The sequence below is a fragment of the Microtus ochrogaster genome, chromosome 2 (assembly GCF_000317375.1).
Source record: "Microtus ochrogaster isolate Prairie Vole_2 chromosome 2, MicOch1.0, whole genome shotgun sequence".
Lineage (NCBI taxonomy): Eukaryota > Metazoa > Chordata > Mammalia > Rodentia > Cricetidae > Microtus > Microtus ochrogaster.
Window position 1 is genome coordinate 84,029,306 of NC_022010.1, and position 18,774 is coordinate 84,048,079.

The following is an 18,774-nucleotide window of genomic DNA, read 5'->3' on the forward strand; positions in this document are numbered from 1 at the left end:
TAAGTAGAGTATATTTGACTTAGAAATTATTTTTCTGGAGCTGTCAATTTCATGTCCAATCATTTCCAATATTATCTATCATGGCAGGAAAAGCCCATAAATAGGATGGTTAAGGGATTTGATAAACAACTTTTCTTCCAAGTCTGGAAGTTGTCAGCATCGACTTAAACAAGGGATTTTATGTGAAAACACAGTCAAGACTGGAGGTAGTTGTGGAATGATACATTTATGGCACAAATACTAAATTCATCCTGCATATGCTAAAAGGTGCTTTTCAGGAGCAAATTCAATTAAATAGTTGCCTTATGCTACAAGAGTCATTCCAAAAATTACACTGCAAGTGATGAGGCTTGAAAAAAATCTTCAAAAGGAAGCATATTTGACGATTAAAAATCTAGTAACTATGAAATTGGAGAGATGGCTTAGAGGTTGAGAACTGCTCCTGCAGAAGACTCAGCTTTGCTTCTTAGCATTCACATGGTGGGTCATGATCAACCCAAACTCCAGTTCTATGGTGGCACTTCAAATATAATATGCAAATACATACATGCAGGCAAATCACTCAAAATAGAAAGTAAATTAATCTCTAAAACTTTTGGAAAGGAGAAAGCTATAATCATCCCCAGATTATTGGAAATTTTAGTTCTGTGTCCAATGTAGGACAACAATGTTCACCTCCTGTTACAGATCCATGTGAAATTAACTCTTAATCTAGATATACTGCCTGCATTTCATCCTACAGGGAGGTGTTCTTACTTGTAAAATAAAATATAAATACCCTTTAGAGCCTGGAGAGTTGGTTCAGTCAGTACAGTCTGTGATTTGCAATAAGAAGGGCCTGATTTGAATTCTCAGCACCAAATCTTGGTGCCATGGCATAAGCTGTGTAGTTCCAACCCTGGCAAATGGAGACAGACGAATCCCTTTAGCTCATTGGCCATCCTGTCTAACTGGATCCATGAGTTCCACATTCAGTGAGAGACTGCCTCAAAAAATAAGTTTTATAGCAACTGAGGAAGACAGTCCTTGTCAACTCTGTGTGCATGAATACATGTGTACAAACACATATCTTCATAAAACCATAAAAATACATATGTGTGCACCGATGCTCATACACAAAATTTATCTTAAGTCATGTATATCTTGGTGGTCTTACAACCACTAAAATTTAGAAAAGGAAGCATAATCTTCCACCTCTTTGCTTGGTTTGGTTTTAAGAAATCATGTTGTTCAGGAACAGAAATCCAAATTATATAACTACATTGTTAGTATTACCTAGCAGGATAGAAAAGGGAAGATTCCAGGTAACTTTTATCTTAAGTCAGACTCTGTGCAATGCGTTATTGCTGTCACTGACATGGAAGAGAGATTCTAAAATTACCTTTTCCAAGGAGAAAACATGATCTAGCTTTATAGTGAGAAAAGCTAGAAATTAGCCCTCTCACCTTTACATGTGCCATTTCAGAGTTTTCCCTTTCAAGTTGCTGAATTTGAACATCTTGGGAGTGTATAAAGACAAAAGTAATTTCTTCTTCTTTCCTGGTGCTCTTGATTTAAGACGATAATACTTTGTTGTTGCTTTGAAATAATTATCATAGAAAAGGTTTTGTAAAGAAGGCCTTCATATCCCAAGGGACTTTCCTGCTTGGCATTGGTCTGTATAGCATCCTTGCATTAGCCAGATGCTCAACAGAGCACATGCATTCATAGGCTTTCAAGTTCTTCATGCCTCCAGACATTTGTTACAATTGTTTCATCAGTAGATACAGGTATAATTTTGTACTCATAAAAATTCACATCAAAATTCAGGAGCTATACCTGTCATTTGAGAATGTTGGCTGGCTTGCCGTTTTGTTCTGTTTGTTGTTGTTAGTGTTATTTGGTATGGATAAACACAGACATTGTCATAAATCAGGCACCTTGGACTATGAAAAGGAATCTGCATTCTTCCTTTCCTTTTTTTTTTCATTTGAAAGATGACTTTATAGGTTGAGATGTCAAATATATTTTGGTAGGTATTCACGTATCTGTTTTCTTTCTGTCTATACCAGAATCATAAAGTTGAATATCACATTAATGTCTGCATTAGTTATTCAGGTGATATGATTTTTTTTACACCGAAATGCCCTGGAGCATTAAATCTTTACTGTATTCATCTTAGTAACTGAAAAAGGAACTTTGTAGTGGTTGCTTGAAAATAAAAACGGCTGGGAACTGAAGGAGAGGAGATGTGTGAAGTTCTTTGTCCTTAGTCTCAGCTTGTGGGGCACACAATTCTACCATGAAGAATGAGTTCTGTGGGATTTTTATTCCTTTATTATAGAAAATAGAAGTTTGAACTTGGGGATATTTTTCCCTTTTTATGACATTGTAATGTTCTGGACAGATAAATTCTAAACTCTAAGGAGCAATCTAAAACCTTTGAAACATAAAGACTGAAAGTAACAATAAGTTACAAACAAAAGGAGCTTTTACAATCTACAGTGGGAAGGTAGTCCATCACATTACCTTTCAAATTTCTCTTCAAAGCAGGAAAACCTTCCAACTCTGAGTATACTGTTAATAAATTATAGCTCTAAATCCCCTGACAATTTATTGAACTGTAGTCTACCTTCTGTTATTTCCAAAAGACTTCAAGAACCTCTAAGTCCAGATGTCACATGCTCTTGGAAGTCAATGGGAAGGAAATAAATAGGGGAGAGACTGCAATATAGAAATATATGTAAGAACTAAATACAAGTACTAACCAAGAACATAGAAATGTCATTCACAAGTGAATATTACCCAAACAAACACATTAGCGATAAAAACTGAACTAACTGCTCAGACAAAGCTGATGGAATATTCTTGTCTTGTGATATATTACTTATTGGTATTTAAGTATGTTCTACATTTGTCTTTAGACATAAAGAACAATTGGAGAGAGAATAAACATTTACTTGTCTATTGGGTAAGATAAAATATTTTTATAACACTTAGAAAGAGTTCATTATTTAACATCACTTTGTGGTAATGTTAGAAATGTTTAGAAAGTATCTTTGGTGGCCCACTTGTATTTAGGTTGGATATAAATGATAATGGTACAATCCAGGCAACAAAGGAGAACAAAGCCAATGCCTCTGGAGATAGGTCTACATGGTTCATTCAAAAATATAAAATACACTTTTGGAATGCTCAAATTTAACATAATCAGATTTATACTTAAAGAATTATATTGGCCTTAGACTTTAAGAGTCCAGAAATAGAAAAGAAATGCGTTAAATTCACTATAATCTCCATTTACAAGAATTAGCAACATGGCACCAAACAGTATAGAGGAGACAGGGTCAGTGCATATATTTAGCATGAATTTGAGTATATATGTATTTTGATTGCATAGGGGATCATTGAGGGATATTAAGAAAAGAAGGAGCCAATATTAGGTAAGCAGCTGGTTGAATGGAGACACCCCAAATGGAGTTGCAGGCCATTCAGTAAGAATGAATGTTGGGGGAAAAAAAACCCTAAGTATTTAGATTTAGACATACATATTACAAGAAACCAGTTAGATTGTACAGGATATATATATATATATATATTTCAGAAAAATATGAAGATTGTAAAAGTATTTGAAACTCACCCATAAGAAGATATTTGAAGCTATGGTTCTAAATTAAAATAGATAGAGTAGAAGAAACATAAAAAGTTAAGGAGAGTTTTCTTCTTTATTGTTTTTATTATATTTTTCTTGTTTCTAAAACAAAACTCTAACTAGAGCAATCTGATGGTAGGACTTTGCTTATGAGTAAACACTGTCATACATGACATTTTTCATTACAGTCTTGAATATTGCTACATTGGTTCTTTTTGATATTATTTAGCATGTGGGAGGGTATTATCTTAGATTTGTCATGGGTGTGTAAGTGTGAGGGGGGGTATCTCAGGGATGTGTGTGTGTGACGGAGGAGGGGGGTACCTCGGGCATTCCATGGCACTCATGTGGCAGTCAGAAGCAGCTCCCAGTTGTTTCTCTTCCTACCATGGGTTCTAGAGCTAACACTTGGGTCATCAATCTTTGCAGCAATCACCTATCCCAGCTGAGCCATCTCACTGGCCTTGTTGTTAGTTATGCCTGCTGCTTCTGTCTTTGAATTTTCATAACATGTTTTTGGTTCCTTTAATTAAATGAAATATTTTTAACACAAAATAAATACTTAAAACAGAAAAACATCTAGTTCTTGCTCGGGAAATGTCCTTCTTGCAGAAGTCAGATATTTATTGGTTTACAAGCTTTGAAATACAGACGTGTGGTCTTTCTGATACACAAACATGTTGAACAAATTCACACACATTTTATATTGTGGCATCTGGTATAGGTCTTAAACAAGATTTAGTTTCAAGTCTGTATCATTGATTTCACAGACAATGGGTCACTAGACAATAGTTGCTAGTTCTCCATGCTACTTGTTATGGAGGAATGAGAAGCGAAGAACTACAAATCACTACTTCCTAATGAATGCAGACAAAGTAGTTTTATCATAAGTAATCACCAGACTTTTTGCCTTTTCAGGCTCCACATTAAGAAATATATTTTGAGCAAGATCAGATTTTACATTTTCCCACTGAGATGTCATATAACAAATTGGCTTCCATATCTACTACGTCAAGAGAAATTTCTCTGGATATTTTACCATGACTCATGAAAAGGGTTAACGTCTGGATTGTCTTTTCTATCATGGTGTATATTTTGTGGTATTGAACTTCTATATTCTAGCAAATGGATCTCATGGTAAACATTTCCCTGGTTCTCTACTGTTGTTTAGTTGATGCCACAGAATCTTCTAAGTAATAACTTTTTATTGTTTCTAAGTATTCTGAGAATCCAGTGTTTTTGAAGTTTGGAAAGCTTCTTTCTGTTATTTGGGTCTGAAATCTTACCTACAGAATCACATTTGAACATTGATCCACAGTTGCTAGTGTTGCTTTGCAAGGTAGTTTGGGAGTTAAGCCTTGGTAAAGAAGTGCACCCCTCAGAACAAACTTTGAAATTTTATACTCTGGGCCCTCTTACTGTTAACCTCCTGCTTCTTGGTTTTCCGAGGTAAAGGATATGAGGAGTTACAGAATTACAGTCCTGTTGCCACCAAGAAACCACCAACTATCAACCCTTACTTCCATGAGAACAAGAAAAGTAGCAAGCATGCCGTTTTGCTCATGATGAGGGAGTGTCATAGACACTGAGTAATCACAAGTCACAGGTTGATAAGTACTCAACCAGGATTGAGAACGGCATCTTATTCTTTGAGCTGAGGTTACAATAGGATGTGATCTATACATCCTATGGTAGATTGTGGTAAGGATCCAAACAACTAGGTACTTTAGTCTCATAAATATTCTCTTGAACACCAGATGGAAATATTGACTCACTATTAACAAACGAGATATACCAAATGTATGAAATATCACATCAAAGTCTGGGTTTGTAAAGATTATTAATTATGCCTCACTAGTAGTCTCTTTTCCTGGTGGAAATATTTTGATGAAGAAAACTCGCTTGCTAGAACCAATGTGGTGGGGAAGTTTGGGTAGTAGGTGGTCAGAAGCTAGCAAATCATGGGGATATTTAGTTTTTTAACCTGTGGATTATGGTATGGAATGCTGCAAATAACTGTGACCTGGGAATGCAATCCTTCCTTCACTGAAATTGGAAATATGATGGTTTATGCTGAGCCAGCATCTTCTTACCATGTATGAGGAAGCCTGATAGAGAGGTCCAAGAAAAATTGTGCTAAATTGCTGTCACACATGAACATTTGAAGGGACTCCTTATGAATTAATGCATAGTGAGCAGAACCCATACTGTGTTTTGTTGTTCTTTCTCTCCTACTGCTGGGATTATTTTGTATTGTGTTTTCACATCTACACACATTGGTGCTATAGTTTCTAACTGCTTCTCATCATACCTTTCAGATTTTGCCACTAGAAATCTGACACTCTAGATTTGACTAATCTAAGTAAGAATTCCAGAGGATTGACCTTAATCTATTTCCAGTTGCCTTCTATTAAGCTACATATAGACTATGAACATCATATAGACAAAGGTCTTTCATGAGGATGTGAAATTGTTTCTTACACACACACACACACACACACCACTGGACCACCTTAGTTTTGTTTTATAAACCGTTCAACAATAGTTTCCTGTTCCCCTGATTCACTTTTCCTCAGATATGCTCTCTAAGCCTGTTGACTGGGGATTTCTGTCCTGCCTAGTTTCTGCAGCCATTCAGTCCCAAAGAAATCAAACAGAGGTATACATTAGTTATAAACTGATTGGACCTTTAGCTCAGGCTTCTTATTAGCTCTTATAACTTATATTAGCCCATTATTCTTGTCTATGTTAAGCCACGTAGCTCAGTACCTTATTCAGCAAGGCAGTCATATCTTGTTTCTTCTATAACTGGGTCAAGACTGCAGAAGAATGGGCTTTCCTTTTCCCAGAATTCTCCTGTTCTCATTGACCCCCCCTCTACTTCCTGTCTGGTTTTCCCACCTATACTTCCTGCCTGGTTTCTGGCCAATCAGTGTTTATTTAAAATATAATTGACAGAATACTGACCATTGTCCCACACCTTATGCCTTGTTTTGTTCTGCTATCCTGTTTGGATCTCTCTACCTTGCCTTAGTTTTCTGAGTAATCATTGATATCTTATATCATTCCACTATTTTTTCTCATAAGAACAAATGAGTCATTAAAGAATTGTTCTCACACACAATCTATATCAACATTTAATTGCTTTACTACCTCAAGATAATTTCTCATAATATTTGAAGATATTTTGAAATTAGTGTTTTTGTGTGCATACCTGTTCTGTGTTACCTTATCATTATATTCAGCTGCATCAGACCAAGTGCCTAGTCTCTTATATTGCATTTTATAAATGAGCAGTTTACTAAAACATACAAATACCTATTGATTAATGTTAATGAATACTGGATGGCATACTGCATATGCAGTTCCGAATATTATTCTTTTTTTTTTCTGGTCGAGGCTATTTGAGATACCTGCATCAGCTATCATTAGTATGTGATAGAAACTTGATAAAGAGAAGAATATTTCTGAAGTAAATTTTCCATTAAACTCAGGTAAATAGTCATTTTTGCAATACAGTTCATTTTTAATAACATAAAGATAAAGCAAAAGCAGTGGAATATCATTTTCAATTCATTTACAAGGACCAAGATGATTGATTTAGTTTTAGGTAGTGTCTTAGTAACTTTCCTATTGGCTAATAAGAAACTGTGACTGATATTACTTAATAAAGAAATAATTTAATCAGTGTTTATAGTTTCAAATTAGAGTTCATGAAAATTGTGCTGGGTAGCACAACAACAGGTATATAGGCAGGTATGGTACTGAAACAGTAATAGAGAGCTTATATATTGACCCAGAAGCATGAGGCAGAGAGAGTTAACTGGGAATGACACAAGTGTTTTGAAACTTCAGAGCCTGCACCCAGGAACATACACTTTCCAACAATGCCACATCTTCTAATTTTTCCCAAATGGTTCCACTGATTGTGGATCAAGTATTCAAATATATTAGCTTATAAAGGCTATTCTCATTCAAACCACCACAAGAAGTTGTTGTGGGTCAATGGTCTTCTACTCTGTAAAGATTTGTGACTTGTCCTTTAATAAAACGCTGATTGGCTAATAGCCAGGAAGGGAGTTAAAATGGGGTGACCAGAACAGAAGATTTCAGGGAAGAGGAAAGGCTCAGTCTGCAGTTACCACCAGTTGCAGAGGAAACAAGATGAGAATGCCATGCTGATAAAAGGAACAAAGCAAGGGGCCAAAAAAAAAAAGAATTATAGGCTAATATAAGGTATGAGTTAATAAGAAGCCTGAGCTAATAGGCCAACCAGTTTATTATTGATGTAGACCCTGTGTGTTTCTTCGGGACTGAACAGCTATGGGACTGGGCAGGAAAGAAACCTCTGTCAACAGGTAGTGAGCTTCAAAAGAACTTAGAGGCATATAAGCATAATAAGGAAAGGATGAATACACATTAGGTTTTTTGTACACTGAAGTATGATTTGGGATAATTATTTAAGTGATATTTTATAGAAAATAAATTGAAACTATGGAATGATTGAGAACTTCTAGATAGAGGATGAGGAAATGTAAAAAAAGAATATGGAAAAACTGTATGAGTCACTTTTAAATTCCTGAACGAGGAAAAATATTCAACAAATTAGACATAAAATTGTCCAGAGGTATTAGACGAAAGCCATAAGCATAAGTGAGAAGAAACAGTATTTTGAAATAGCAAAAAATATCCAAGAAACAAATATTGATAAAGGTAAACAAAGAATTAACCATTCACGTCAAAATCATTTATACTATTGAAATCTTTCCATTTATTTATTTATTTATTTATTTAGTGTGTGTGTGTGTGTGTGTGTGTGTGTGTGTGTGTGTGTGTGTGTATGGTGTATATGTGTTTGTACATTTGGAGTTAAGAAGACAATTTGTGGGATTTAGTTTTTTCTCATGAGCTCCGCACTTCACACTCTCACTGTCAGGACTTAGAAGAAACTATCTTTAGCCACTAAGCCATCTATTTGACCCTGAAATTCCAATGAAAATATTTTTGTGAAATAAGAAGGAAGGAAAGCCAAAGACCCAAATGATTTGAGGAGAGAGTGGAAAATAAAGAACTTAACCCTGCATCCACCCACTGAGATAGTGGGACTGATCTAACTGGAGATGACCAAGGCCAGTTGGACTGGAATTGATGGAGCATGTGATCAAACTGGACTCTCTGAATGTGGCTGAAGGTGGAGGCTGACTGAGAAGCCAAGGACAATGGCGCTGGGTTTTGATTTTACTGTATGGACGGGCTTTGTGGGAGCCTAGTCTGTTTGGATGCTCACCTTCCTGGACCTGGGGAGAGTGGGGAGTTCCTTGGACTTCCCATAGGGTAGGGAACTCTGACTACTCCTTGGACTGGAGAGGGAGGGGGAGTTGGGGGAAGAGAGGGAAGGGGGAAGAGGGAAGGAGGTGAAAGTTTTTGATAAAAAAAAATAAAGAAGAAAAACTGTACAGCTAAGAAAACAATCCAGCAAAGCAGAAACCCATAGGATAGGAGAGAATCCATGCTAGTTCTATCTTGCAGTAACAATAAGAAAGCCAACATCAGGAAATTCAGCTAACTGAGTTGAGGTAACTCTAGGCTGGTATGATAATCCAATCAGAAATAAATTGAAGATAGCTGCCTCTGGAAGATAAAGCCTAGAATATGGATGCTTCTTCAATCTTTAATACACAAAAAATAATAAAGCCATTTACAGAGAAAATAATGTAGACTAACGTGAAATAAGAAAAGAATATCAGTGTGTCTGCAATTAGGCACAATGCATCCCAGAGCTTCATTATTATAATAACTTACTGGTATATCATATTTTAAAATGTCACCTTATTTCAAAGCATTCACTGCCATACATGACTTTTGATTTACCTGTTCATGTTATCCAACTACTTCTAAAACAGTATAAATATTTTATAGAGTTATCTTCTTTGAGATTTAAGGATGGGAGTAGTGAGTGATGTCTGGGCAGAATTACAGGCTGGGAAAATGCTCTCCTTCTCTTCTACTTGATAAAGGAGCCTTGAGACTTGGTCAAATAGTTACCCAAAGGAAGTCTATCAGTTAATAGAATTCTAAACTTGATTATTCATGTTTTATGGGAAATATCACATTCTGAAGTGGGAGATGGTATGTTGTTGTATATTTATTATATTTTAGAAGAAAATATTCTGGGAGCATAGAAAACCATCATGGATTTGTTTCAACTATTTGATATTCTATAGTTACAGCTTTGGAGCATACAATGGGAGAGACCAACAACATACTAAGCTTTTATTTTGCCTTTTAAGTGTTTTTGAATTTTTTGAAGTACCTAATTTGTTGTAAATAAAATAAGTAATATGGTAAAAAAAAAAAAGAACCTAACCCATGCATGCAGGAAACATCTGAAGTAACTGTGGATCAACTTGTTGTTGGCAATGGGTGTTTTTTTTTTTTTGGTATGATTTATGAAAGCTTTGTACCAAGAAAGAAGGTTTGAATATTTTGTTAAATCTCTCTATGTTTGAAGCAAATTCGGGCTTTGATATATATTTTCACCATTTTTTCTTTCTTTGCATTTAATATTCTTTGTTTCATAACATCTGTTTTCTCTTCCCAATTCTTTTTGACATACTGAGATTAATAGTTATCATCTAGGGACTGACACTAAATGGACTTCAGAATCTAGAAAGAGATTACAAACTTACCTTATGTTGAGCTACCTCTGTCCTTCTAAAAAGTTGCTTACATGTAAAAAAAGAAGATATTATAAATGCTCTAAGCATCCTTCAATGTGAAGAAATCCCTTGTGAAGATTTTAAGCCTTCATCTTACATACAGTCACTTTGAATCATTTGCACATTTCAAATTCTAAAATACAGTGTAAATAAACAATTAATCATTGTCCTAGTGCAGTAGCATGCTGCTTCTTCGTCCTGGCTGCCCAGAACCAAAATAATCATATGATACTGTATTAATTAAATTACTACTTGGTCCATTAGCTCTAGCTTTTTATTGACAAACTCTTATATCTTAATTTAACCCATCTCTATTAATCTGTTTATCACCATGTGACTGTGACTTTCTGGATAAAGTTCTCTCCATCTGTCTCCAGAGGGACTTCATGGCTTCTCTCTGGCTCTACTCTTCTTTCCCCTAGAATTCAGTTTAGTCTTCCCCACCTAGCTCTGTTCCCCTATAGCTCTGCTATAAGCCCAAAGCAGTTCCTTTATTCATTAATGATAATCACAGCACAGAGAGGGGATTCACACATCATCTCCCCTTTTCTGTTTAAATAAAAAGGAAGGTTTTAACTTTATCACAGCAAAATTACATATAACAAAAGAGGTATCAAACAAGAATTACACTTACAATATTTTATTTACTTTATCTTTTATCATAACTAAGAAAAACTATAACTATAAATTCTTCAAAACCATCAAAGACTCCAGAAGGATATATTATCAACGTAAACAGAAAGTACATTGTAAGCAACTTCCAAAGCTCTAGAATTGACAGAGACACCTTGCTACCTGGACAGTCACCCAAAGTTCTTCTGTACTATTGAGGTATCCAGTCTTCAGCATACAGACCCATAGTATACAGCAGACTTTTCCATAAAGCAGAAAATTTCAAAGACAGTTCCACCTATATTGGCAGTTTGTCAGTCACTTTTTCTGTGTCCTGAAGAATGTCTAGCATACTCTTTCATAAAGCAGGAACCCCAAAGGATTGCCTAGCCTTTAATCAAGTTCAGGAGTCATTTCTCTGTGGGTGCTGTATGTCCAATTAAGCAGTCCAGGCAAGAGCAAGTTTTTGCCCAAATGGCTAAGGAGCCTCTTCGATGCCCATTTTCCACTCAAAGTAATTGGTGCTGCAGGGAGCAGATGTGTCTCATTGTCATGAAAATTCTAAGTTATTAAAAACATTTAAATACCATATTCTAAAGGTCTCTGGATGATTTAAAGAACATAACTGAAATATGTCTCTATACATCTAGAAAATATAACTAACATGACTATAAGCTTGACTATTATAGATGAGTATCTATTAACTTACATTTTTAAATTATATATTATGTTTGTAAATGAGCTACACAAGCACAATACATTAATCAAGATCAGTGATACATATACATATAACAAATTGACCTTAAATTTGTATCAATAAACCAAGATCCATACAATACAAATTATTCATATCTATATCATATCTTTTTTAATGTAAACAAACATTTATAGACAATATTTGGGAATATGTGTGTAGTTTCCTCTATACTGCTTTCTTCTTATTGTTGGGCATGGTAATTTTGGGGGGTGTTCACGGAGACCATTGAGGGTTCTTGTTCCATTAAACCACACCATTCTGGAAGCAATATTTACATTCTCATTCTACATGGAAACAAGAGAAGAACCTCTTTAACAAAGCAACATATCCTTAGACTCAAATTTGGAAGTCATGATACCTTTATAATATACATGCTGGCTTTTCTTAGCAGCCCATAAAATGAAATGTCTCTCTGTACTTAGCTTGTTTACAGTTAAAAATTAAAGATAGCATAATAATATATATAATCTAGACTCTATGAATTTTCCATTTTCATGTGATTTGTTTTTCTTTATTCCTTTTAATCTATGACTATCTACTATCTGTACTCTGTCTCTTTATAGAATTTACCCTTTTTGAAGCATTAACTTTATTTTATAACTCCCTATACTCTTTTTCTTCTCTCTTCCAAGTCTATGTACTTTTATCCAACACTATGACTCATCTGGATTTGTCTTTATTGCATATCTGTTATTCTTTACTGTCCAGAAGCACATTTTAAAATGATAAGTGCTTCTTAAAACTTAAGCTACACCACCATTACTATGGTATGTACAGTACTTCCTGTTTGCCCACCCAGTCTAAAACTTAAGCTGTGCCATTTCTATGACATCAACAATACTACAGAAATTACCTCTGTAACTTCCATTTATAAAACTCACTAAAATATACTAATATTCAACTGAGACTTTGTCTTTAATTATGAGTTTTATAGCGAGAATGACACTTCTGTGATGAATAAGACAGAAAGAAGACGTCTGCAGAGATCACAGTTTGATTCTATTTTACAAGCTACAATTTTCATTCTCTAACATATCAAAAATAAATATATTGGTATAAGGAGAAAAATACATTACCTTTCTGATATCAACAAAGTTCTCTAAATAATAGGTTTGTGATTTTTTTTTTAACTTCTGCCTTGCTTTAGCAAATAAATAGCAATCACATTCAGGAAGGTCCTCTTCTATCACATCATCTGTAGATTTCAAGAGACAAAAATAAAGCCAGAGATATCTGCATCTACCATATGTTACTTAACTAAAAAACTTCTTCCCATGGACTTAGTGATATTGCTTAAATGCTACATTATAGAAACAAGCATACTTATTAAATAATAAACATGTATAGCAATCTGCCCATATGAAATATGTTAAAGATAATACAAAAAAATCCACAAAATATTGTATTACCAGAGTCATATGGAAACATCTTCTTGAAAGCTTTGTGTGCCCATGATACATCAGGATTATTATAATTCAAGAAGTTACATTGAAAAAGATAAAACACACTTGCATAATATTTAGCCATGCTTCTTAATTTTAGCTACACAGAAGAAAATAAAGAGAAATCATTTTAACACCTTCTTTAGAACCACACCACACATGCACAGATCTCAGCCAGGCCTAGTACCTAATCTGACTCTTCACTTGGTCATAGCATACCAGTAAGTATTCACAGTGATGAATCAACTAAGTCATATATCCTGCTTCACAAAATAAATGTTGGCAGAGTCCCTTGGGGTCTACTCAGTAGGCCTGGGCAATATTAAAACCTCTGATAATGATATGGATTTCATGGAGGATAACTGAAAACTGGTCACTGTTTGTCAACAGATGGTAGTCTTACTTGAAGTAGGTTTTGTTTAGTTTGACTAGTGTACATGGCATTCTAAAAACATGTTGTATAGGCCATGGGATTCCATGTTATCTTTGAGAGCTGATACTTTTTTGTTCTTACAAATTTTACTTAGCATAGTTACTGCTACTAAAGAGTGAACACTTTGATGAAAAATCTTAGTATATTATGAGATGTAATTTACGTATTAAAGTATATTTTATTTTTCTCAGTATCAGTATTTCCATTGAAAAAAACTTTAATGTGTCAGAATCACCTTTATCTAAAAATCCAAACTTCAGATATTTGCGCCTCTTTTCACAGAAAGTAGAGAATGCATTTTCTGCATTAAATCACCCAATCTGTATTCCCTGCATAATTGACATTTGGAGAGAAAATATTAGACATTAAGGTATACTAGAATATGTGTTATGTGATTCACCTTAATATATACATATTAGAAATCATATATACATATATGTATGTATAAGAATGATATCAATATTTTATTTCACCAGAAGTCATATAATTAACACCATTCACAAAATCAATAAAAACAGAATTTAGAAGATTTAAAACTGAAAGTTGATATTTCATGAGTATATGTTCTCATCATGGAGCTGGAATCTTTTAAAAGAAGCTCTTCCAATAAGCAAATATATAACCCGGAGATATCACCTATAAATCAAGAAATGGGCTTATATCAAATACAAAGTGTGGCATTCTGAGATTGAACTTCTCAGTATATAGGTCTATGTTAAATAAATATCTGTGGTTTATAATTTACCTAGTCTGTGCTACTTTGTCATAGCAGAAAAAAATTGCATAAAGATATATGAAAATAAATATATAACTATAAATATACATAATTATTATCTATAGCTTTCTTAAACCAGAGGTATAGATTCAGTTCCTATTTTGGTTCTTATTGGATACTTTCTTTAATTTTTTTATATTATGTACGTCTTCATTGTTTAATGTATGAAACTGCATTGGTATTTTACAGTCTGTAAGCATTAAATGAGAAAAAAATGTAAACGTGTTGATATCATTCTTAGGGCATGTCTCTTTATAACCATTATTAATTGGTAAATGAAATTTCATTTTGTCCTGAATCAGAGCAATAACCTGAGAATCATTATATTAGGAAGTTATTATAGTACAGAAATAAGGTCTAGCAAGAACAGCCTGAGCCATGGGATCATGAAAACTTATTTATATTTTCTAAGAGCTTAATGACAGCATCTGTTTGGGGTATTTCACATGGCCATCTTCCATATATTGATGGGGAGAAGAAGGTTTTCGGAAAGGAATAGCATTTAATTCACCTTCAAGTTGTAAGTCCTGCAAAGGGATAGAGGAGGAGTATGCAGAGGAGCAGAGAGTAAATTAATATTTCATGGAGCACACAACACGGTGAGGACTGTTCTCTAAAAGGAAAAGATTTATGATATTTCTGTAAAGGGGAATGAGAGGATGGTTATAAAAGAAGATCTACTGTATTAGCACCTAGTTTCCAGCAATTTAAACACATTCTCACATGCAAATGTGTAGCATGACTAACAAAAACCTAAAGACTGACATTGGGGTTCAGACTGAAAAGATCAGGGAAGCAAAGCAGCCAACTTCATTTACTCAGTGGAATAAACTGTCCTTATTAACCAATTCCAGGATTCCAAACCATGGAACTGCCATTGCATAATCACTCAAGAGAAAGTGTTTACCCTTTAGAGCTCTTACCTCTACGAAGCCTTCAGGCTGAAAAGAGAATGAGTTCCTGTCTCACCTTGCATTATATTCTTCTCTAGTGCTGGTTGTAAAGGCAAGAACCAGCACTGCCAGGCCTCTATGGCCAACTACGGTGGCTGCTGGGAATAAAGGTGTGTGGTACCTCACTTGGATGGTTGACTAGTGAGGCTAGCTTTGCATTATGACCTTCAGGTGAACTTTATTTATTAGATTATAAATAAAATAGCACTATACAAATACATCTGTAGATAGAATTTAAAGTACTATCATTTTTTCTTCCTATATCATTGATATTTGTGTGTATGACCAAGTACTTGAACTCTCCAATCACCCCCTCCCCCAAGTACACACAAAAGATTAAGTGTCCAAAGAGACATTTCCTGTCCTGACTGCCTCATTCCAAATAACTGACTCAGATGTTGAATATGAATAGTAAATGATCAGCCAAGACCTCAGGCTTGTCACTAGCTAACTCTTACATTTAAATTAGCTCATACTTCTATTTATGCTTTGCCAAGTGGCTCATGATGTATTAACTTATTTTCTTCATATCCTGCTTCCCTCGAGGCTGACTGGCATCTCATGATTCTGCCTTCCTCCTTCCCATCATTCCCTCGAGGCTGACTGGCATCTCATGACTCTGCCTTCCTCCTTCCCATCATTCTCAGTTTGGCTTTCACATCTAACTTCCTGCCCAGCTACCGGCCTGTCAGCTTTTTCTTTACTCATGAGGGTAATACATATTCACAGTGTGTGGGATTTTCCCGCAATAGCCATCTTTTATTTCAGGAGTCCCCACCTTATTGTTTGTGGCAATAGAAGCAGTGATCTATAGATCAAGACTGTGATACTGTTTCAGTTCTTTTACTGGTGGAATGATACAAACTACATTTTTAATATCTGATCGTCTACTTTTAGTAAATATTTTATTGATTTTATGTATTGCCTGCATGTATGTCAGTGTGAGGGTACAAAAGTCCTTTGAACAGACAATTTTGAGATGCTTATGAGTGCTTGGAATTGCACCTAGGTCTGTTGGAAGAGCAGCCGTGCTCTTAACTGTTGAGCTATCCCTCCAGCCCCACAAACTTCTTTTTTTTAAAGGATTTCCTACATAATCTATTCAGGGAAGGAAGCTAACATACTATGGAGAAGAAAACAAACAATTGTATGTTTCTAGGTCCTTATACAATGATCTCATTGTCCTTTTCTTCTTTCTTTCTTTTTTGTTTGCTTTAAAACAGGCTAGCCAACTCCTGCTTCCTTCATTTACTCAGTGTTATAAACTTTCCTTACTAACCAATTCCTGGACTTCAAACCATGGAAGTACTATTGCATAATCACCTAAGAAAAAGTGTTTACTGTTTAGCATTACATTACTATGACAAAATGATTGAGATAGCAATCAAGACAGAAAGAGTAAGGGACTTACATTCCCACATTTTCTAGTTCATGATTGCTTAGCTTTGTTGCTTTGGCCTTGTAAAAACACAGTAGATCATGGTAAGAGTATGTTACCAAGAAGGGCTTGTTCATCTAATGACAATCCAGGAAACAAACAAAAAAATATTAGTTATATAGGTTTGAAACAATGGAAAAAGAAACACACTGCAGCACCCCCAAGGGAGCCAGTACCTCCCCAAAACAGAACACTCAAGAATTTAATCACTGGGCTTTGGGGAGTCATTTCTTAATGAAAATATCCTTCCTCTGATTCCTAAAAGTTTAAGTCATCCTCTTAATATCAAAAGAACTTTAGTCTACATCGAGAGTTCTCTAAAAACCTTGCATAATTGTTTATGGTTCAAAAGTACCTTCTGAGACCAAAGTCAGACCTGGCTGTGAGTCACTGTTAAAAACAATCATGACCATCTGAGACAGCACAAGGATAAACATTCACAATTAGAAAGAGAAGAGTAGGACACTAATCAGTATAAATAAGCGCAGCAAAATTAGTGAACTAGACCACTCTGAGGGTAGAAAACCTGTTTATTGGGGGACAAATTGCTCGGCTGTCCCCTGAGACTAAAGAACAGCAGCTCTAGAGGAAAACAAGCAGACTTTATGTGGTAGTCAGGAGTGGGTGTGGGGTGCTGCCAGGCTGTTTGGATTCATGGGGAGCTACGTGTACTTTGTCCCCATGAGTTACTGTAGAGGACAAAAAGGGAGAGTAGTGGTTTCCTGACAAATAGAAAGTCACATTGCAAGGTTTAGGAGGAATGCTGAGTTTAGATTTCTGCTTCTCTGACAATAAGCCTTCTGTGTACCTGGAAAGACTCTGGCCTGGGTTAGCCATGGGCTGCCATCTTAAGACACTGTAAGCATTATTTGTAGCCTCAGTGGATGGGGGACAGGGTGAGAGGGCATGGGCGTGGCTTGTCTCTTAAAGAGAAAGGACAGACCACTACAGTATTGTCATTTGGTAATGCACTTTGTGGCCTAACAGTGTGGAGGAAACTACCAAAGCAGGATGAACCCAGGCATCCAATAATAAATTTCCTAGGATCCAGGAAACATGGGGATGTAGTCAGTGGCAAAAGCCTTGTGAAATCCTGCCCCAGTAACCGTACTGGTTGCAGTACATGTGGTCATTGCCTTAAAATGGCCTAATTCATATATAGCTTCTGGTTGTCTATGTTCCTAATCATGTCAGCTGTAACATCCTGACATCTTTTTTTTTCCCTTTTCAAAATCAACCCCAACCTTAAAAACTTTTAATTTTTTTGTTTTTTATTTTATTTTATTTTTTTTACCTTTACAACTTTTCATATCACTCAGCCAGGAGCCTACTGTTGGGTCTCTAAAACACAATACCTATTCTCCAAGGATTACTTTTGAAAGCTTGTGTAAACTCCCATGTGTCTCAAACTTCAGCCTTTTCCATGCCTGAAGAACTGGTATTCTATAACAGAAATTACCATGCCACTTGTGTGAGCTGTAAAGGGCCTGCTGGAATCATGGCTGCACCAACTTTTGAGTGTCTTTACAGATGAATGTAGATAACTCATTCTAGAAAAACAAATCTCAAGGATATTTCTTTGGAGTAGCATTCCCTGGGGCTTTCTTACCAAATGAAAGTACTTGAAGTTTGTTTAAAGCTTTGTACCTAAGAGCATGCAATGGAAAACAATCTGTTGAGGCCAGAGATGACTTCAAGCTATTTTTCTTCTTGTCCTGAGCTATAGGTATCTGCTTCCTTCAATGAAGCTAATCTACAGCAACTACTAATTTGTTCTTCTCACTAAACGCCAGCTTCTCAATATTTTCCGTTCTGAACTTTGTTGCTAGTTGCTATCCATTGACTGTGAAACATCATCACATAAAACACTTAGGTGTTGAAAGCTTAGTTCTCCAACTGGTTGATCCAATTCTTGAAACCTCATGAGGGCTCTGACTGTTGCAATGGCTTAATATAATATAGTGCTTGAAGTTCTAGCAAAAGCAATAAGACAACATAAGGGGATCAAGGGGAT